At 33.3% G+C, this 23,246-nt stretch overlaps 1 protein-coding gene across 4 annotated transcripts in view; it reads right to left on the bottom strand.

The window, feature by feature from the left end:
- The window catches only part of LOC124357545, a 50,221-nt gene that overhangs the window by 9,596 nt on the left and 17,379 nt on the right, over positions 1-23,246 (bottom strand). The window contains exon 1 of one of the 4 annotated variants that reach the window (XM_046809446.1): positions 17,538-17,697. The exons of 2 other annotated variants lie outside the window; for them this stretch is intronic. The gene's annotated coding sequence lies outside the window, so the exon portion shown is untranslated. Of the gene's footprint in view, positions 1-5,609; positions 5,722-17,537; positions 17,698-23,246 lie in introns of those variants that run through there. One more of the 4 variants, XM_046809447.1, reaches the window with a different exon arrangement.

The following is a 23,246-nucleotide window of genomic DNA, read 5'->3' as shown; positions in this document are numbered from 1 at the left end:
GTGTGGGAGAGGGAAATCAGTTGACTTAGCTACAAGGGAAACAATGACTTTCGCAGATCTCAGCTGAATTGGAAAGTAGCTCATTACCATACAGACTGATGAAACAGCTCTTAGTAAATATTGTCATCGCAGATTGTGCCATTGACAGGTCTTAAAAATTAATGTTAATCATTGTATAGTAAAAATTAAATAATGGAGCTGTGTGAGATTGGTATTTTTCAGAGACAGTAATAAAGCCTGAAAAATTGATTGACAGGCTTTGTAGTGGATGTAATTAAATTCTTGATTCCCATATTCATATATTTATAAGAATGTATAAATAAATACTATGCAAATAAAGTTTGAGTTATGAATCATATTTCTTTCTTTGATGGAATATAAAGAAAGTACTGTTAACCTCTATTGCCCTATTACAGAGCCAATGGAAATTACACAATTTACAGTCACTGGGTGTACTTCACATGTAGAGATAATGAAACGTTATCAGTTATGTCTTGTCATACTAGATGTCATTCTAGGTTAATTGCCATACATTGATAAGAAAATGTAAACTGATATAAGTATGATAAAAGTGTGATAGATGCTATCTCTAATGGGTCTTTAAAAATTATATTTGTTTTGATGATAATAAGAATCAAGATTAAACAATTCAGCTACTGGTATAAAATGGTTTCATACAAAGTTACTTCAAAGTAATGGGGGCCTGCCAATTTCAAAATATTTTGTAGCTTTTAGCACCTAGCAACCAAAAATAGCATTAGCGAAACCTATCACTTGTGGGGCCAGAGTAATTTTATTTCTATCCGTCTGTCTGTCCCACAACCTGAATCTTTATTGAACATTTAGTGAAGTAATGTTTCTACTGTTAGGGAGTACTTGGCTGTTGGTGCATGTCACTCTATAGGATTTAGCTGAGCTTTATTTTTACATTGGTTTTATAGCCATGATAGCAATGAGAAAATAGCAGAGTATAAAATTTGTAAACAAGCTATTAAAAATACAGTATGATTGTAGCTTTTTTGTTCACAACCATGTGAGATTTTACATGTGACATATTTATTCATGTAAAACAAAAAAATGATAGAGTGGAAAGTCAGTATTAAAAGTTGGTGACAAGATTGGATTTCAGCACACCCTTGTGTTGCAGTATTCTCCCTATCTCACCGGAACTTTTATTATTTATACACTGTTTAAACCTAGCTTAATGTGAATGTATCATGTGGCAAGATATCTAAAAAAAATTATCTGCAGGTTTTAAATTTTGCATACAATTCATGAGAATAACGAGTTCTATGGTGGTGCAAGTCCAACCATGGATTTTGGCTGAGCTTCATTGAAGCACAGTAAAACGAACACATTTTTTATCTGCCAGAGGGATGTAAAAATCTCTTTCCTGTATCTGATCACAGAACATCTTGAGAATGAAATGGTTTGAAATTTTATATGCAACCTTAGCAAAGCCTGTTACATGACATATGGTGTGACACACTCCAACTTTGTTCTTATTGGGGCATAACACAAGTTCATTACAGCTTCTCTTAGATACTTAGAAGTGATACAGATTACATGTCAGATAAGGATCTGAGGCTCTTTATTTTACTGCAACATTAGCCTAAAATTTAAAACTGTTATAAATAGGAACTTGTCTCAAATCCTTGAATGTATCACTTCAGAAACTTGAATTGTAGTGCTTCAATGCTAATTCATAGTTAAATATTGATTATTATTAATACTAACTGATTACAATTTATAGTAATGATAATAACCATACAGTAGTAATAATTGATATATTGAGTATAATATAAACCACTAATATTGCCGGGTAATCATACGTTTAAGAATTTATTACCATTAAGACATTAAAATATAAGTCTCTGAGGTGAAACGCTCATTTATTTGAGATGGATCCTTATTTATAGCACAGTTTTAAGTTTTAGCCCCATGTTAAAATCAGATTTTCAAATTCATGGCCGCCAGATAACCTAGGCGTACTCTTAAAATTGTGTGCCAGAACAGCTTGATATTGTCTCTAGATGATTAAATAATTGTTTAAAAAGAATCTGTTTGTGTGGTTCTAAGCCAAAGTATATTGGGCCACATAACAATCAAGGTTGCATTAGCTAGGTCACGACTTAATTTGTTTATAATTTAATAATAATAATAATTAAATAACAGTAAGATAAACATATGTCAAGATTAAAACAAGTAATTTAGTTACATTAATAAGTGAGGTGATAAGAAATAAAACACTTCTTTTTAAGTCCTTCAACACCAGAAGTCATGGACTTTGTAATGACATTTATCAATGAGGTGCTTTTTAGCAGTTAAAAAATTGTATATTATCCAATTCTTACTTGAAGGTAACAGAATAGCTTACAGGACTTAAAAACATAATAAAAAGCAGAGCATAATCAAACTCAATTAATGAAAAATTCTTTAAGTTCATATTTGAACGCAGGACATATTTTTACAGCAACACGAGTGTCATTTGCCTGAGTTAACAATAGAAGAAATTTATCAGAATATAATTGAAAGAGAGTCCTGAACAAATCTACAGTGTTGTATTTATATTATTATTTAGAAAGCCAACTCTAAATTACTAATTTAAAAGATGGGTATGATTATAACTTTTATCATAGGAAGGCAGGAACATGGGCTTGTCAATTGAACTAAATGTAAGCTTATGATATGAAAGTCCCAGCAAACATTTGGTCATTTAAATTCTCCCTTGTATTAATTTTTAACAATAATTTGATTTACACCTAATTATAGTACCACTATTGAACCAAAATGTTTGTAAAGGTTATTTCAAATGGATTGAATACAGTTAATTTGATCAGAAATTAAAGAAAAGGAAAATGTTCAGGGGAAGGATATTTTTATACAAGGTAATTGAAACCATCACTGAATATGTTTTGGACTCTACGAAAAAGAAAGTTTTACAATGTGTGTAGTTGTAAACAACTTTGTTAAAATAATTTTTGAAACCCACTTAGTCTGTCCAAACAATTTTGTCAATAGAGCCCAGAAGTGGCAGGCTTGTTTGTTTTCTATATGGACTGGTAATGGATAGAAAGCTTAAAGCATTGACAAATCATTCCTTGAAATATTTTCTTTTCAAACACTTGGATAAACTCAATATTTATGAAGAACTTGGGGGAGCCTGTAGAAATAATGAAACATCAGTATTCTTTGGTGGCAGTCTGTCATAGTTTTCGGATTATGAAGTATTACTGATGAGTGATGATACAAAACTCATATATGATATAGTAATTAATTTAACACCTTTACTGCGGTCTATACTGAATGACATCAAACAGAATACTCAACCTCTGCACCGTAATGTGTTTGCCGTAGTTGATGTATTATAAGTTTGGATATAATGCCAGGTGTAAAATTTTGTTGTAAAAGATAATACGCTTTTACTGCAGTAATGCAGCAGAGTTATATTTGCACTGCTTCTTAGAATAAGCGTAAGTGATGGTGAATATCAGCAGAAAAATGATTATGCCATTGCATTACCTTCCAGGCCACTTACATATTCGCTTTAGTTTTCTACCACAAAATCATTAATATATGTACAGAACAACATACAATAGGGATAAAAATAATTTAAACTCTTAACTTCAATCTCTCCAGAGTTTTCCCATACGGAAGGGAGATGGAGACTTAATTCTCCTCCGATAAAAAAAAAACTTATCATTAGAACCACACTGCAAAATAGAATAGATTAACTTTATTGCACAGAAATATTTAAATAAAGGTTATGATACATGTACCCATGTTGTTTACACCTATTCCAAAGAAATCTTTCTTACACTGAACTTTTCTATCAGTCAAATGAAATCACACCTATAGAGTACATTACTTTAACAAAATGTCTGGATGACCATGAGTTTATTCACAACTGATGAGATTGCAATTTTGTTTGCCAGCTTTTATACTTGGTGTGGTAAGCAAAATATTGAAGAAGTAAAAGTTTATACATTTTATTTTTTCATTGTTGGTTGCTACCATTCTCAATGTATTAAATGTGTAACACAGTTGATATTTTCTTTTCAATAATGAATAATCTGGAACAAGAAATAACCATAAAAGATTCTAGTTCCTTCAAAAAATGTATGGAACAATATGCTCCCACAAGACATTGTGATCAAATATCATATATTCCTAGACTAGTTATGCCCCTGAGTTTCAACATAAGTACCCACTCTCCCCCTAGAGGTAACAATTCCTAGGGTTTTCTGAAACCTCTTCCCCATTTTATGGTTTTGTAGGATATAATAATTGTGAGATATATTAACAATTTAATCTTTGTTAGATAGGGGATATAATAGTAGATTAGTGGTAGTATTTCTTGTATACAAACAAGCAGCTGAAGTTTAATCAACAATTAGTTATGAAAAATATGTCAACTGTTTAGCATTTTCAAATAGCAATGTTGTAATATTGTAACATACCATATGAAACTATTCAAAACTTTTTGTCAATCACAAAATGACAGCTATTAGAAAATTAGAAATTTTTAAGGATACACATTCCTTATCTAAGTTAAATTAATAAAACTAAAAGCATTGCAATATGACCATCAAACAACAGCAGTTTTTTTGTACTAATTATATTTGGTATTTTTTCTTTATTTGGGATGAGAGGTAATTGTGGGCATCATCATCATCAAATAGCAAAGAACATTCACTAAAAAGTTTTTGTAATACCAATAAATATAAGGTGTCTTAAATATTATACAATGTGTTTTGTATTTTATGTAGATACAAAAGATACAATGAAGCTGCAACTATTTTGGAAAAGAAAAATTAATTGGAATTCTAACAAAGTTCAGTAATAATATAAAATTACCAGTATTTATAGGCTACTTTAATAGAAATGTTCAGTTATGGTTAAAAGAGGTTTGTTTATTTCGTATCGAAATATAAAATTTCAAATAATAACAGCCAACATTTGTTATAAGACAAGACGAAGATAAACAATCAGCTTTGTATTAGTTATTTTATTTTATAGTTATAGGATGAGGTTTGCTATTGAGTTTGAAAATGTTGGGTTGCCACTCACTCCTCCCTTTACAAAAATGAAGCAAACCACAAAAGAAGTTACTGAACATTCCCATAGCTTCTTATAATAATTTCTTGTTAGAGAAGTTATTTACACTCTGTGTTATATCAATTGTAATTATTAATTAATCCACATATAAAATTAGTCACAGTTTTCAGATTTGCAAGATGAAGAGTAAAACGTTCTGTTTTCAATGGATTTTTTATATGTTTAAGACAATTTTTATATTTTAACTTTTTTAAGGAAGGGATATTTTGGTAATAGAATGTTTTACAAATCTATTTGTTTCAGGTTATGTTTTATTCTCGTAAATGTTTTGTTGAATTGCACAGTACAGAAAAGTTGACAATGTCCTTTTATTTTGATTGATTGGCTCATGTAGGCCTATCAAAGCAAACACACGATCGGTATTGTAAAAAATTTAAACAAAATTTAAACAACTATAAGAAAGCGAAATAATTACACCATTTTCAAATAGTGCGTCAAATAAACACAAGCGGTGCGATAGTGTTAACAATAAGCGTGAACGTAAATGTTACCTGATGAACATGAGCGCTACAGGCACAGGCAGCTCGACGCTTGTGCGGGTACAACAGAGGTTATACGCGCGCCCTACAGTCAGCTGTCGGCTATTTCTGTTGTGTACAGCCAATGCCTACCGCGCGCTACCGCGACCGCCACCGTCAGTTGCGTAATCGGGCATCAACACAACTTGCTGTTTGATAACAGTGCAAGTGCAATCAGTCACCGTGCACCGGTCACGTGACATTGTTTATTACTTGCAATACAATGAGACCGCGACAATTCTCATTGCTATGGCCCAATATGTGTAGTAAAACACAGAAACATATCCAGAAACTCATTGGTGGGAGAAGGGAAAGTGTATATAACAATTATTGTATGTGCCGCTAATTTATATCATTACAAAAGTAAACCTGGTATGTGATATTGGCAATGAAATTCCACAGATATTCAGTAATTCCAACTTATTGCTCTTCATAGCGCTTAAATATCAAAATATCGGTGAACGGGTTTATTCTTTTTACACACCTCCTAGCAATCACACAAACTATTATGATGTTCCTAAGTAAATCCATAGATTATGTAAAATCACGTATAAATGTAAAGGTATAAAAATAGTAAATAATTAAAGAGGTGATTGCTTAGTCAGTAATTATGAAGAAGGAGAACTTTCTTCCGTCATCAATTTTAATGAATAATAAATGAATCCTCTGATTCTGGAAACAAGCTTGTAAAACCTTTTCAATGTTTTGAAACAATATAATTTACTTTAAATCGTAAGCAAAAAATATGTGAAAATATTGTGCTAGTAAACTGTATAAAATATAAATATATTGTGTAAATATAAAATGTATGTGTACAGTCTGGTATTTACTAAATATCCTATATAATGAGATCAATGAAAAAGTGCAGAAGAAAACACAAACATTTTTAGGAAATATGCAACAATAAATATGTCCGTAAAACCTTATTATAAGTAGCTTAAGTAGTAGATTTTTAGTGTCTAGATATGTCTTTCTCATTCAGTACACTCACCAATAACCCGAATGGTCCGAAGTAAGTACAGTATATGAAAATAATTCACAGACGCATGGGAGATCGTACAGGTACATTGGTGCTCTCTACGCCAGACCAGTGTGTACCACTCGCTTGGCTAGAGCTACTTTACGTCCAGCCTACTACCACTTAATATTAATCAATGAGAATTTCATTACTGAAATGTCGATCACCAATAATTAACGTGGCGGTCACAACTTCAAAGCAAAGGGATCAATTATTAATGACCCTTTGATATAACTGAAAGGCGTAATATCTTTTTTCCTACAAACTGTACAACAGGCTTGCCAAATTTTGTAAGGACTTGCATATATGTAATGTTGTCTTGGACAGATGCACGGTCAGTATCACTAATTCGTTTATTTCAAAGCTCAATACTTAGTTATTAGACAGTATCTATCATGCCTTGACTTCGTGAAGAGTTTTTACTTACACGATTGTATAGGATGAAAACAAAACAAAACTTTTATTCAGACGATACAAAATAATAATGATATTGCCTCTGGAAAAATAAGCAAATGCTAATGGCATCACTAATTATGTTAAAAAGGTCTTTTAATACATTCAACGCCAATAGATAATTCACGGAAAATTTGGTCTGAGGAAATGGTAATCGTGGAATAATCATATCAAGACCTTATAGCTATTCACTGTACGAGTATTTCAGTTTAACCATATTTAGCTCATGGTATTAGTGTTTATGTAAAACATGTACACGGTTTTATTTGAATTAGGTAAATTATATTTATCAGTACTGAATTTTTTAACAATCTACAGCTTGTATACAAATACATTCTATCTAATTATATTTTTGAAATAAATAATTTCTGTAATGTTGAAACTTGAATTATTTCCATTGAGCAATAAATTTCAACTACAGTAATTATTGTCGTAATTATTGATTACACAGATTAATCTACCAGGATCAATGAAGTTTAAAAATCTGAATTAATCTGCAAATTCATCTATAAATCTGGTAATATAAGTTAAACAAAACAATAAACTACTGTACATGAGTAAATAGTAAATAAAACTGTGACTTCGAATACTAACGACCGCCATAGAGGAGTATCCACGAGCTGGTGTGGGGCGTCACCTTCATTTTTTCTTATCAAAACCTATTCACTTGGCATCCCAATCCTTTGGTGCAATTGCGGTCTTAACTAAGGCATTTTTAAACTGGAAAGTTCTCATTTTTTGACCAAATTAAAAGAAAAAATCTGATAGCCGCGATTCTTTATAAAAATAATACAGGCTAACAGATGTCATAGCAACTACTTCAAAACCTAAGTTTTCAGAAAATATGATGCATCGTTTAATTATATTATTATTTAAATACAGTTATGTGAGTTTCAGTTGTATAAAACACGATATGATCAAAATTTTGCTAGCAAAGGACAACTGGTTTTAGATTTTTTTTAGCTATTTGAGTCACACTTGTGTTGTATAATCAAAAACAAAAAATGCTACCCTGTACGTATGTGTGTGTGTACATACATGCATACATACATACATACATACATACATACATGCATACATACATACATACATTTATATATATATATATATATATATATATATATATATATATATATATATAATGTGTATGAAGAAAATGTTAAGTTATATATTGTTCTCTGTGCATTTATCATTGTGCAAGACGGACTTTTGTGTAATTTTTCATTAATTGCAATACAACATATTCTATAATGTTTTCCTTTCACTGACCACTTTCATTATTGGCAAAAACTATTGAACTCTACAACTAGATTATTTACCCATTAAGTCACCCGCGTTTTTGTTATAAAAAGTGGTATGACGAGAACTACCTCTGAATTTGTTGCGACACATTCAAGTTGATCCGGGGGGCGGGGTAATCGCTATCACGGTGTTTTAGTGTCCCAGGTCAGTGTCCAGGCCCGTACTGACCTACCATACAACTTTCCGCGTCCGTCGCCTCAGGCCATGCTAGGCGGGCTGACATGTTTTTGCCTTAGAGTCCATGCATGGAACATTGCAGCGTTATAATTACATCGATTGTACCTGTCTCGCAATCTCACATCAGCAATGCCTTTCCAGAGTGGAACGGGAATGTGACAAGCAGTGTATGTAATCATCACATTCCATTACAATTATCTGCATCTGTAAAACCCAGTTGAAGATATCATGACAATATCGGAAATGTTAAGAGGAGGATCGCAGTGAAAGAAGTTTTTAGTTATATGCATTGACACTTCTATATCGTAGAATTGCAACACAACTGATCGCAATACCTCATTTAAGACCGCAATTCCGATCGGGATGCCAAATGAAAAGGTTTTGGTAAGAAAGAATCAAGAGTATAAGGTGACGGCCTGCACCAGCACGTGGATACTCCTCTATGGCGGTCGTTAGTATTAGACTGTCATTTGTTGGTTGAATTGGTTCATCAGGAACAAAAAAATAATAAATAAAAAATTACTCATTTTCCTGAATAAACTTCAGTATGCTATGTAAACATAACAGTGTCATATCTTTTAACTTTATTCTAAACCAATCTGCTGTAATTTCATTCATGTTCATTAGGGATATAAAATGTTTCAATGATGGGAAAAATTTGTGATAAATAATTTAATGAAAAAGTTTCCACTACTTCCGCTTTTTTGTAAATGCCCGTATATGTCAAATACTGTTCTATGTTCACAAGACCTTATTTCTAAAAGTGAGATTATGAAAGGATATTATATGGATTGAACTGTCACATAAATACGTTAATTTGTGAAAAGAAGTATGCAGATCACATTATCGCTTCCGAATCGGGAACGAGAACATGGGGAGAAAGAAGTTCGCAGGCTTGGAACTGCGCCAATTCGTCTTCCTGACTTGTAAATGTTGACGGTAAGATTAGCCTACATACTCGACACATTTTACCGGAAATATAACAAAACTCCGTTAAACATTAACGTCTTTCAGAATAACATTTTATTATAATCGTTTATGATGAATAAATAAACTTACAGGAAAATCATTAAGGCCTAATGGCTATGTTACGACAGTCTGATCGCCTGTGTATACTACGTAGCTGTAATGTGCCTTAAAACTATACTTTGTTTTCTTTAACTAAAAATGAATATACTTGTGTGAGTGGTGGTGCTTTATGGGAAAAAACCTCCAAATTTGGGTTTAGGAATCTAATAAATTCCTAGCCTTAAATTTGTAAGTGAGCATACAATTGATTTAAACAGATTTGTGCTACGTAAAATTATATTCATAGAATGTAATAAAAAGAAACTGAGTTCTGACAGAACATTTAAATTTACGACTCTAATTATGGCTACTCTCTCTCTCTATATATATATATATATATATATATATATATATATATATATATATATATATATATATATTTCATCCTTAAATAAAATCCATAGTTTTAGAAAAAAAGGAAATTTTAGTTTACTTTTTAGAGTTATATGGCATGTTTACATTACCGTGTACTTTGATAGCGTTTGCAATAAATGTTTTGTTAATTGGTTTTAAGAAACAGATATCCAAACTGATAACCCGTCTTTAATATCTCACCTATTACGAAACAAGTTAAACGATATTGTCAGCTCGAGTAATCTTCTACTACGATTGTAAACAAATATTTAAATATCGACAGTCAATTATAATACAACCGTATAGCTTATGTGGTTCTAGGACGGCGGGCGGTCGGTTAACTACGTACATTATCCATTCGTGTCACCTAATGGGCGGCCCTTTATTGTCATATGTTCTTATCTCTCTGAATTAAAATCACTTACAAATTGATTGGCAATTTCCAATAGTAATAAATAGTATCGTCTTAAAAATTCCAAAATGTACCTAAATTATTCACGAAATTCTAAATAAGACTTCGTGGAGGTATTCAAGAGAAAATTTAGCGTAGCTGTCGACACAGTTCCAATATGAGCTACGCTATATTTACTATGGCAACGAATTTAATTTTCCAAGACTGCATATTTTTGTTCCTTACCTAATGTACTGTATAGAGGAATAATTCAAATAGACTTTGGCCTAGGCTAGTGCCGTAGTTAGTTTCCCCAGTTTCCTGGTCCTTGGGCTATTAGGCTATTACTAAAGTTAATGGCCCTTTCTAACGACCGAACTGGTCGACCTGAATAAACACGACACTAACGGGGGTGTACCCTTCATTTATTTTTCACAACATTAAACTTACGATTTGGTGGTCGACATCTAATGGAAGGAATACATAAAAATATAAAGCAAAGTCAATTTTTTAATAAACCCAATACGTTGAACATTTAGCTGTAGACACATTACATTATGTTTTACCTGAACATTTACATTAAGGTAGATTTTAACTGAAATACTAAATTGATTTGAGTTAAAGTTTAGGAATCGAAACCCAAATAAGTCGATCGCATCAAATTGTAATTATGATTGAGTAAACATTAAACAACACTACAAAGAAGGAAACAGGATTTTTCGGACATTTGCCATCGTCCAGCGAAACAAAAAATCAGTAACACTGCGTTTCGAGATCTGCAATCTGATCTCTTCTTCAAATAAATAACTAACCTAACACATAATTACAAACTGGGTTAAAATAAACAAATCATGCCAAAGCGTTGTGACACGCGTAAGTCAGGAATCACAACAACCTTGTGTGTGTCAACTTTTAATTAACTCTAAAAGACGCACTCAATATAAAACTAAATACACACTACTTATTAAAACTGAACTACAGAATACAGGTCACAATATGTCTGCATTTGCCAACCAACCACCAACAATCTGGAGTCATGTTCATCTGACGATATCGAAAGCAGTCGGCGACGAAGAAGCTCAAGATGAACTCTTTACATAGTTTCGACATCAGAGACACCTAGACCACATAATATAGTTTGATCGATGTTTTAGACACGATCTCTAAGCACGGTGAAGCAATCGAGTTTTTTACACAGTTTCTGATGTCGAAACGACATAAAGAACATTTTAAACTTCTTCGTTGCCGACTGCTTTGGATATCTTCAGATGTTCATGACTCCAGATTCCAGGAGTCAAGTCTGTGACGTCAAATTACAAACGCTACATTAAGAGGAGGATGAACTGGATCTGAACTAAACATTCACATTGAATCAACTCTTTCCACCATAGCTACATTATGAGTTAAAATAAGAGTCGTAATACAATATTATTAATTCAATTAATACAATAATAAACAATATATTTATTATTATGAAAATAATATATTCATCAAAATATTTCAAGCACAGATAAATATATTGATAAAAAAAACTATAACATCATACCACAACCTAAAATTGTAATGAAACAATTAATGCTGAACAAAACAATACGTCGAAGACTTAATAATAAGTTGTACTTACTCAGATAGTACCTACGGATTCCTCATTTTTATTAGACTACTACTATTAAATTTTAACATTAGTATAACAGGAGACGAAGAGATGGATCACAATTTATTTACTATTGTCCAGTATACATGCGTAATACAGTAATGACATTGTTAAAGTTCAATAAGCACACAAGCGAAAGTGTACATAAATAGGAAAGTTACTTGTATCGTAAACGTCGTGTTGATATCGTGCTGATAAGAAGAAAATAGGTCCCATAATTGTGTTACTACTGTGGCGTTGTTGAGTTAGAATTTCTGTTCTGTTTTGTTCACTGACGATAAGAAATCGAGAAAATCTGTCATTAAACTTTGTCCTAAAAGGAACTTGGTGCTACTTCCAAATTTATAGGATATTCGGGCTGGATAAATTAGGGGTTGGAGTCACCTCTATGTTCTGTCCACCATAAGGAGTCATATTGGGCTCTCCAGAATCTTGTCTTGGCCATCAGAAGTTGCCTATAGAACATTAACAGTATTTTACCAATCACTCCTCTTCCAAACTATATTAGTCATTTTCTTTGATATATACTTGTATATAGTACAGTGGTCATGTCATAACAGAAAACTCTTTGTATCATAAAGCCTCGATACTGGTATTTTTATTTCGGTTCTTACGAACTAAGAACTCTCTGAAGCCATTAACTAAATGTGGTTAAAGAAAGACGCACCTGTGTTGAAACAAAAGTCGTCAGATAGGCCATGCTTAGTAGAATGTTTGTGGGTAAAATCCGCGCGTATCTATAATACGCGTGAATACGATCCGTACTCCATACTACCTAGTCCATGAACATTCATGAGACAAAGCATGTTCAGTTAGGGATTTCAAGATCAAATACTTATGCGGTGGTTTGCAAAAGTTGTAGTACAAGATGCAATTGTGCACAAAGTTAATCAACAGACAAGAAAAGAGATTACAATTAACTTTGCTGGGTAACATTGATAAAAACAGGGACCGAAAATGCGTTTTTACTCATGAGATGGGTTTGAATACTTGAGTAATTGAGTTACGCGACACAGTCACGAAATTTTTGTTTCAGTTCCCCTATTGAACATGAACGCAGTGATTCACCAGTTTGTTTGTTGCAGCTTTATGGAGGACCGTGATATAGCTCTCTTTATTTTGTCGGAAATAAATTATGACATTTTTAATACAGCACATTTTTCCTCACGTGGTTATATTGGAATAGGAGTATAATAACCAATGGTTATATTGGTTATTATATGTGGAGTAGGAACTTTTCTAATTTCAACAATACAAATGAATAGTTCGGTATTCATTGATATGATGGAATATCACGCCATTTCAGCCTGATGTGTGGGAAGCAATCAATTCGGCATCAATAAATTTTAAATTTAAAAATTGACGTTTCTATGAAATTCATATAATTGTTTACAGCAAATAAATTATTTGATTTGATTAAGTAAATCGTGAGAGCAATGACTACTCCTTGACGCCCAAGAAGCCCGGGCCTGACTTGCTTAGACTTCTTTTAGGAACATGTGAAGAACCTACACCGTGCGGAGGAAGTTCGATGTGTAGGTAAATATTCTCAGACCATAGAATCAACCATAATTAACAACAAATTACCCATTTTTGAATAATCTAATTGTCCGTTTAATTTCCCCTAGTTAGCTTTTTATTTTCCACGTAAAAACTAAAATGACCATCGTTGCTTGTATAATCGCCCACTTGTAATGAAATGTGATGTTTTGACTTGCACAGAATACCTTTATGTTCCATTGTGTGAATCATTTTATTCTGTTATTCTATTTCGTAAACTTGTTATTCTATTATTTAAACGTGTTGTCGATATAGCAGCGACAAAGGCTTAACACATTGATGTAAGCTTTTATTTTATTGCCTCACTTACCGCTTGACGGTGTACTCAACACGCCATTAAAACGTTATTACAACGTACAAACACCAATAAATTAAATCTAGGTTATGTTTCATTTGTCTCTTAAGAGCGTGAAATATGCCATTTAATTTTTCAGCATGCAATACTCATATAAAATAACGTCAAATCATGGTTATGTACGAGATTTTTAACCATCATTTATGGCAGTTGGAGTATATCTCAGGCAGATCTTGTTGGGAATGTAGACGAGCTTTGATGGTTGGGAAAAATGAAGACAAGAGATGCAATTCTCTAATAGCTAATAAACACACCACCATTGCATGCCGTCTTATCTTTCGTTAGGTAGATTATGAAACTAGTTTACTTCTCACTGACTCCAACTGAGGGTGAGAACATTGCAAGTAGTGTCAGTGGAATAGGATACGATGACACAGGAGTATTCGGTCCACACGACCGAGCTTCAGCCAGCCACGTACATCTCCGCGTCCGTACAATTTAAAAATACAACTTTGCAGCTAGTTATGCTCGTATAATAGCATCACATGGTATTTTCAACACTTATTGCGTTCCAAAATCAATCCTTTCACGACATACCGTATGTTGTACTAAAAATCTGCAATTGAATTGTACCGTTCTTTTACTAATCCAAAACAATTAAGTTCTGCATGTCACTATATGGACAACCTTCAAGATTTGACAAGGTTTGGATTGTCGTGTAAGTCATCGAAAATATAAATAACAGAACCAGCGGAATTGAAAGGGCTCTTGGAAAATTGTATTCTCTTTCAAAGTGTTCACTGTTTCATCCAGTAGTTCCGATGTGTACGGATCATCGTGACTATACTGCGCCTCCCTCACGCCCCCCTACAATACAATAGACCCATACGAAATTCTAACTTCGGAGTCAATGTTTACAAAAGCAACGATTAACTGGAGAAATAATAGGTTCGGAAAACTCAAATGAGATGGCCGTCCCAAGGTTTTTCCTTCTTCTTCAGTAATGGGCACTATAATAGTTGGGTACCAGACTTGATTGTACGAGTGGCTAATCAAAGGTATTACATCGATAGAAACTCTTAGTCACTGTTCCATCTACTGGCGTAATATTCCATCTTTTAACATGAAATATCCTCTCTACGAAATTAAGTCTCCTTTGTTAGTTAAGGCTAGGGGATGATACTTTGGTGTGGATGTAGCATGTTTAATTTATTTTACAAATAAGGTTTATCCTTTGCAACATATGAGTACCACATTGACAGTCTGGCTTTGAATTAAACATGCCGTGTAGCAGTCATTAATCCCACCATACATGTCAGTTAGTGGAAGTGAACTAATTTCTAATTCCATCAAACGAAACATACACCGAAGTAATTATATAATTTAATGTCGACATGGGCAGAATGCCTCATGAAAGATATTTAATGTTAAAATTTTATCTTTGCCTGATAGTTGAATCTACCTTATAAAGACCGTCATTGTAATATACAAACTGTTTTAAGGGTATACCAGTGCAATCCAAAGTCCACAACTGGCTGATTACCTTATTCCTAACCTAGCCTTAGCTGAAACATCTCCTTAGTCGCTAATCTGCAGCATTGGTTTTCTCCACGTTTCTACTCATTGGATAATAATTGTGTTAGTATTATTCTTTTGAGATAACGCATACAAATATATGAACTACCAAAGATTTGATCAATAATGCAGTTTTGATGTCAAACGTATTCTGAGAACACTTGTATTCACGAGAATCTAACTTATTCACGAATAAAATACTTCCCGCATGCATGAATAATACTCGTAGTTTTATGAAAAAAGGCGTAGTTGGCTTAGTTTAACTCATGACCTTATCATTCACTCACAATTCAAAACGTTGGAAATCTTTTGCAAACGTTTTCTTAATACAACTATGTTTTATATGTAGGCCTGTTACATGTACATTGTCCTTTTTTTAAAAGGTAAACATATTAAAATCTTTTATGTGTTTGCTGTTGAAAATTGATATCAAGAGGTTGTATGGAATTTAAAGCTTTACAAAGGCTTATAATATATGCAAACAATGCAATTTAAAATATTTTAGTAAATTGTATGAGTGATGAAAAAGGTTACTAAGAAGACAACGATGACTAAGAATTAAATCCCGTTTGTTTTCTAGGCGTCATACAGTTTATCGTCCCGGAAAGGAATGGAGATAGACGAGCCAAATGGATCGTGTCTGAACGCTGTGTGCCACTTCAATGAGACCGCTGTCCAAAAATTTATATACTTAAATAGAAGAGACAATGAGACCGAAAACAGTTCTTGAATGGCACGAGACACAATCAATCATAATCAAACGGAAAGTGGAATCTACTAAGATTATTTTGATAGAGAGCCCGTAATTTTTTTTTTTATTAAACTCTTCATTCGCTCATGCAGCTACCTACATGCTGACTCCAGGGCGATACATGTCTCTTACCTCACTGAATGATTTAAGAAAATAGTTCTGTATAGAATTTTTATAAATTCAGGAGTTGTGTTTATAAACAATCTGAGGACTCATATTTGACTATTAAACTATTTAAATAGTTATAAATTTGTTAGTGAAAAAATTACAAGATCTATTTTTATTTAATTTAATTATATGGTTTATTTATGTTTATACAGTGTTATTTGTGTAACATCCTAAAAATGTTTATTGAAATATTTCGTATAAATAATTATGAAACCAATTGTTTACACTTAACGTTTAATCATACATTAAAAGGAAATATTAAAATTAAGAAAAATGCGTATGTCATATGTGTATAATTTTAATATTGTGGCATGTTCTTTAAGAACCAAATTCATGTCCTTCAAGTGTCATAAGAAAATTCATAAGCGATTATAGCTTCACAGTCTAATTCCTCTTCTTAAACATCTGGATATTCAACAATATCTGCATCTTTTTGATTTGGCTTTTCAATAACTTCCTCAAACCACTTGCACTCCTCAGAGGTCTGTATATAAAACAAGCTTATCAAGTATTTTTTCTTTTGCTGCTATACCTTGGCATTACCTTGACAGCATTACACCATCAGGGTTAAATGTCTACAAGTCAACACCTCTTATACGGAAACGAAAGGGAATACATATTTTTGGTAACACATGGGTGCAGCGACTGCCCCAGATTTATTGTACTGCAATCAGCAATACGGTACTGTTGTACTTTGAAAGGCTTCTTCCTTGAGACTAGGTTGTTGTATTTAATGAAAGTATTGTTCCTAATAATTCAGTTTATAATAGGCTAATATTGTTCAAATTTAACCATCCACATTTTAACACAGTTTTAACTTAAATATAACATGATAAACATATTTCAATAGTAAAGTCATCTCACAACAGATGGGTTACAGGAAGGTAAACACAGCTGCATAAATATTCCCACAACAATTTTAAAATATATTTAAAGAAATAAAACACTAAAATATTTTTAAAACAATGGATGTCAAAATAAGGACTATTACGGAAACATGACCTGATCCAGCTCGGATTCTGCTGTAGCCATTAGAATTTTAAACGTTTCAGACTTGAAAGTGGGGGTGTTGCTTTGCGGAAGACAATTTAGAAATTAGAGTAAAGTGGGAATCGAGTACGGAAATAGGTGTTACCTTAATTGTGCGTGGGAATGGGTTGAATGGCCTTGAAAATTTGGCAGGACTGTAGGTCCATTAACGGGTCCAGGACGCGTAACGCAACGCAGCTGACGGAGCAGTCACGCACAGACACCCGCAGTATCGTTAGCACCCTGCAGTACTGACTGACTGACATGGCCTAGCCACGGGAGCAGCAGTGGTGGCAGTGCTGACTGACCTTGGCCGTGCTGCGGGACCGGTCCTGAGGTCAGCGAATCGCGAAGCTGGGACAGGAAGGAAACAGGATAAGATAATAATGATTACTGACGTTGTTGGCTCCTTCACGTTGTAGACAGCCAATCTGGTATCCGAGTTGAAAACATTTGGAGATGTCCTTGTGCCAACCGATGTGTGTACTACCCATTTAGTAATGTTTGCCAGTTTCAATACATCAGTCAGCGTATCATTCTTTCCCTTGGCACAACATATTTCGCGTTATCAATGTGTTTGTGAAGTAAAAAATCTGGAACTGAATGAAATCCCCGAAATCTGAAATGTACTGTGGGTGATTTATGAGTTTTCAGACCAGAAAGGAAACCCAAACATTATGCCCATCCCCTTTTACTATTTTCAATACAATCTTTTTAGTAAAGAAAGGATAGCCTACTTACGCAGACCACTCTTAACATCTGTACGTTTTCTGTTATAAAGAACATAAAACCATCCTGCATGTATATTTCTTACACATGCCCTATTTTAATCCATCCAACTCATATTTTAGCTGGTCATACAATAAGCTATCTTAACTTAAACCTATACTACCCAGTGCAAATATATTGGTCTTGAAAGAACTTATCTAACCTAACTTCCGAGGGCTCCCTCTTAACCGACCGTCTGATTGCCCGACCATTTCCAGAAAGACGTGATTAGACCTGACTTCCGTCTCAGCCACAACAAACTGTCAAACAGGCGTCACTACACGTCTCTCTGCTTTCAATGTGTTAGTGTTTTGGTGTCTTTTATGAGCTGTAGCATTAGGAGGAGCAGTGAATGTCTCTAGGCGATTAGATTATTATTATTATAAACCGTTTGTTTCTACATGTAAATATAATAATTGATATTGTTTTTCTATGTAATTAATTAACACTGCTATGGTGTTTACCTTTCTGAGGTTGTGTTTTGCAATTTTCGTCTTGTAGATCTTTTAATTGGATCAGTAATCATTTTACAATAGTTAATAATTTATTACATTAATATTATATTACATTATTTATAGAGGTATTACTGTGATCATTTCTTTCATCATATTGCTTATAGCCTATTAGTAGGCCTAGCTTTACAATTCGTTTCAGTTTGGTAAAATTCTGATATTTGAAAATAAATCATACCTGTAATTCAAAAATGTGATATGACAGATTGTATTAATTACAAACCAATTGCAATAACTTCAAAATGATATATATATATATATATATATATATATATATAGATGTAAAAACATTGGCTGGATTTCTGTTAATCAAAATCTGAAATATAACGAAAGTCAGCCTTCAATTTCCAAACGTCACAGCTAAATTAGGTCAGGTCGCTTGTACGTGATGTCACGTTTATTAGATACTTCCAGTACCTGGTTATATGGCAGGAACAATCCAGCTCCTATTGTTGGGATCCTCATTGTTTGAGTTGAGCCAAGGAAGTGTGACGTCAATCTCCCAACACGCAATTGTTGACTGTTGCGTGACAGGCACTGTGCGATATAGCCAGCGGTATAGCGTACACACTGGACATCACGACTCTCATATTCACACTATTGGCTTGATAACCTCTCTATATTTAAACGCTTTGTATCTTCTTTATGTGAACAATACAAATAGTTTTATATATGTATTAGTTTTATAGTTTTGACTACATTCACCTTTAATATTAATTTGTAAGTGATACAGAGCTTTATAACATAAGTGTAGTTATTGTCTGAGCGTTAACGAAGTTCATCAATCGACAGGCTGGAATAATTTAATTATGTTTGTTTGTCCGCAGCATACCTCGAAATAAACTGACATTTTGCATCAAGTTTAATTTCTATATATTTCTATACTGGCTTAGCGTTAGTGCACATTTTAAAATTGGTCTTATGGGTACCATAGTGGCAACGAGAAAAATTGCATATTAAATATATTTGTACACAAATTGAGTACATTACACACACGCGTGCACGCGCACACGCGCGCGCACACACACACACACAAATGCTTATTTTGATCAGAATATTAATATAACAGTATTCGAAAACTATACGCAAATAAATATTTTACCTGTTCATCTGTACCACTATGAATGTTAATATAAAATTAAAGAATTTGACTTTTTATACTTGTTAAATGGATTTTTGTTAAAATTAATTATAAATAAATCTAAATATCAAAGCTTTTGAAAAGATATAATAAGTTATATGCCTACAAGATGACAAAAAGGGCTGAGGGTTATAAATCGATAGTTCTCAATACACTAAAACTGCCGACTGGCATTCCTTTAACATTGTTACGTTTTTCCTAATTACGAATACACAGAACAGTAAATCGACAAATTAGAGACGTGTCATGTAATCGTTTTAGAAAACACGCAAAAACTAGAAATGGGTGACAAAGTGCTGCAGGCATTAGAGTTGTATCATAGCATCTGCTGGTCTCAAGTACATCTCGCAATGATGGTGACATAATTTGTGCCGGCCCCTTATTCAACGGTGTAATTGCTTCCTCCATCTACAGCTGAGTGAGACCGAGTCCACAAAAAGCGACAGCGGCCCTGCCGAGTGCGGAGTGCGGGTTATGGTTCGTTAGCGGTATAACCTAGCCTATAAAACCAGTTGAGTCCGTCTTGTACAGTGTTTTTATAAAGCCGTATCAAGCGGGAAATAAACTTGAGAAATCAGTTGCGATCATGTGAAATGTGAAAGGATAAATGTTGCCTCAAACTACAAGCTTCTACGAAATATAAGTTAAAAACTTAAATCAAACTCTACTGTACAGAGATAAATAAATAATTATAAAATCAACCAAACAGTATTACGAATGTTGAGTTCAGCTGGAAGAAGACTCCAGATTGCAGAAGTTAAATCGTCAGATTTCAGACGCTGCACTAAGTGGAGGGAGAAATGGAGCTGAACTCAATATTCGAATTGAATCAACCCTTCCCATCGACAATAGGAACTCCTCTTTTTGACCTTGACTCCAGATTCCATGAAGGCTGTTACAGCGTCATACATGGCTACGTTATGTGCTAAAAATATGATAGTTTTATTGAGTGGAAACAACATTTTTCAAATTAACAATCCGAGAGAGCATATGTATTATTTGAAATGAATGTGCTATGTGCCCGATAGGCTATTCGTCTGTAATCCCGTGTTAACTGGAACAGTATACATACATTAGTATATAGGCTTTATTTCCTTATAATACAGTTTTCGTACTCAGTAGGCCATCAATAACCAACTTTATGCAGTCTGAATGAAGAACTTTGAAAGGCACAGGAATCCGGCAAATTATAGTGGGAAGAATAAACAAACCGACACAGGTATAGACCTCAACCAAATGCATGATGCTCAACCAAATTCCATGGATAGATATGCATCATCAAAGAAATCATTCTTGTCTATTAATTATACATAAAGTTTAATGCAAAATTTAAAGTATACGGGTGAAATCTTTTAGATACTTAGACTAAATGTTTTACTATGCCACATATTAAAATGTCATATGTTAGAACTCAGTTTGTTTATATGTTTGTGTAGGCCTACTCAACGAATTTCTCGTCGCCATCATGGAAAACCAATGACCAAAACCATAAAACCAATGTGATGTTTTATTTCACCAGTAATTTCGAAATTTTGACTCTCGAATCAATAAAGTTTTTCTTTAGACCAAGAAAAAGGGTTTAAGACCTTCTATCAAGTATTATCGCACGGATATCCAACGACGCGATTGCAAAAGGATGATCTATTGGGCCCTTAATAGCCTAACCCCTTGTTTGTGTCAGTTGGTAAACAATTGTTTTAAACATTGCAATATGGAACAGATGAAACTTATGAATGGGTTCAATGAATAGTGCAATAACTGTATTTCCTCCTGAGCAATTAACTTCAAGATATATTTTAAAGATGCTTAGTAATTTACATTTGTGGGTCCAATGTACCGACCAAGAAAGTTTAATTTATCGTGTTTATCATTTGTCCGGAAACTCTTCTCTAACAAGATTTAGTACACTACGGAACAATATGTTTTCTAGTATTGTAAAACACATCTGCGGGAGGGTCGCCAAACCGACTTATATAATGTGGACACCAGTTTTGTAATACGCCAACACTCATGTCGATTGGATTCATCACGGATGAATTGGTACACCTGTGTTCGTGGGCCGGGTCTCGCACGTAGAGCCAATTTGCCAATATGATGTGCGCCAACACATGGTCCAACAACCAGCTGTTGTCACGTCATCTCCATCACTGGCGGCCAAGGCCAACTTCTGCTCATCTTACTCAACGTACCCTTGTCCCTTCCTTCGCGGAAACAGAGATAAGGCATTACTTCTCCAGCTCGAGAGATGTGACTTGGCAATCACCAAAGTATACTGCATAGACATTGATTGATTCTCAGTAATACAAACTGACACACAATATAAACACAATCTTGACATACATAAAAGTGGGTTTGTGTCCTAATTTGCACTTACTGTTTGCCGTGTACTACAATATTAGTAGTTATGGTAATAAATAGAGGATATCTATAAGTAAGCTATTTTTAAATTAGTGGGCTTTAATATGGTCGTTTGGGGGAAATCTCCTGATTATACTCTCCTAATTGTGGAAACAGAATTTTAATACATTTTATTGGTTTGTAGACGTCCCCTTATGTGACTGCAGATTTTAAGGTAGCAAAATTTGTCTAGTATTTCCAATTATTCTCTTGAAAGTTTAATAAAATGTCCACTAAAGTACAGTTGATGTATTTTTAAAATTTAGCAACTGCCAAAATGTTTTATTGTAATAGCATTTTATGTTAACAAATATTTTACAACCAAAATTGATGATTCCAAATCAAAAGAAGCCCATACGTGATTTAGGTTGTTAATAAAATAACTAGTTTCGACATAAACAATCTTTTAATGCGACATTAAAAATATTTTACTTTGCTAAATTTTAAATCAATAACAAATTTTACTCAAATAATTCATGTAATTTTGTCCTAGCTACATAAAATGTGCAGTTGGTTGATATTTGTACTAAATAATCTCATAGTGTAGTCGAAGGATCAATTTAAAAAAAAATTAGCATTATGGAAATGTGAGGATTTTATATTAAAAGATTCCTAACAATAAAAATATTCATTTAAAAATAATTCATAAAAACAATTATATTTGTCACCAGATTTTCGAGTACCCCAAAGAAAAATAAACCCATGTATTATGTACTTATTTATAAGATAATCAGTTTTATGTGATATTCAAGTTTTTCATAACTGGTACAGTATATACCTCTTCACTGTCCGTACATTAGTAGCCTAAGTTATTCCTTTAGTTAATTAAGTGATTTCCTAAAATGTAAAAACTAACACCCATACGCCTTTAAATACAACAACAGTCCATAGTTTTATTCCTTTGAAATTAATTTTTTAGTATTAGAGAGGATGACTAAATATCAAACGTGAACACGGAAATAAATAACACAGTCTGCTATATACCATCTTAAAAAGC

Source organism: Homalodisca vitripennis, chromosome 3 (assembly GCF_021130785.1).
Source record: "Homalodisca vitripennis isolate AUS2020 chromosome 3, UT_GWSS_2.1, whole genome shotgun sequence".
Classification (NCBI taxonomy): domain Eukaryota; kingdom Metazoa; phylum Arthropoda; class Insecta; order Hemiptera; family Cicadellidae; genus Homalodisca; species Homalodisca vitripennis.
This window is presented reverse-complemented; position numbering and strand designations above follow the sequence as displayed.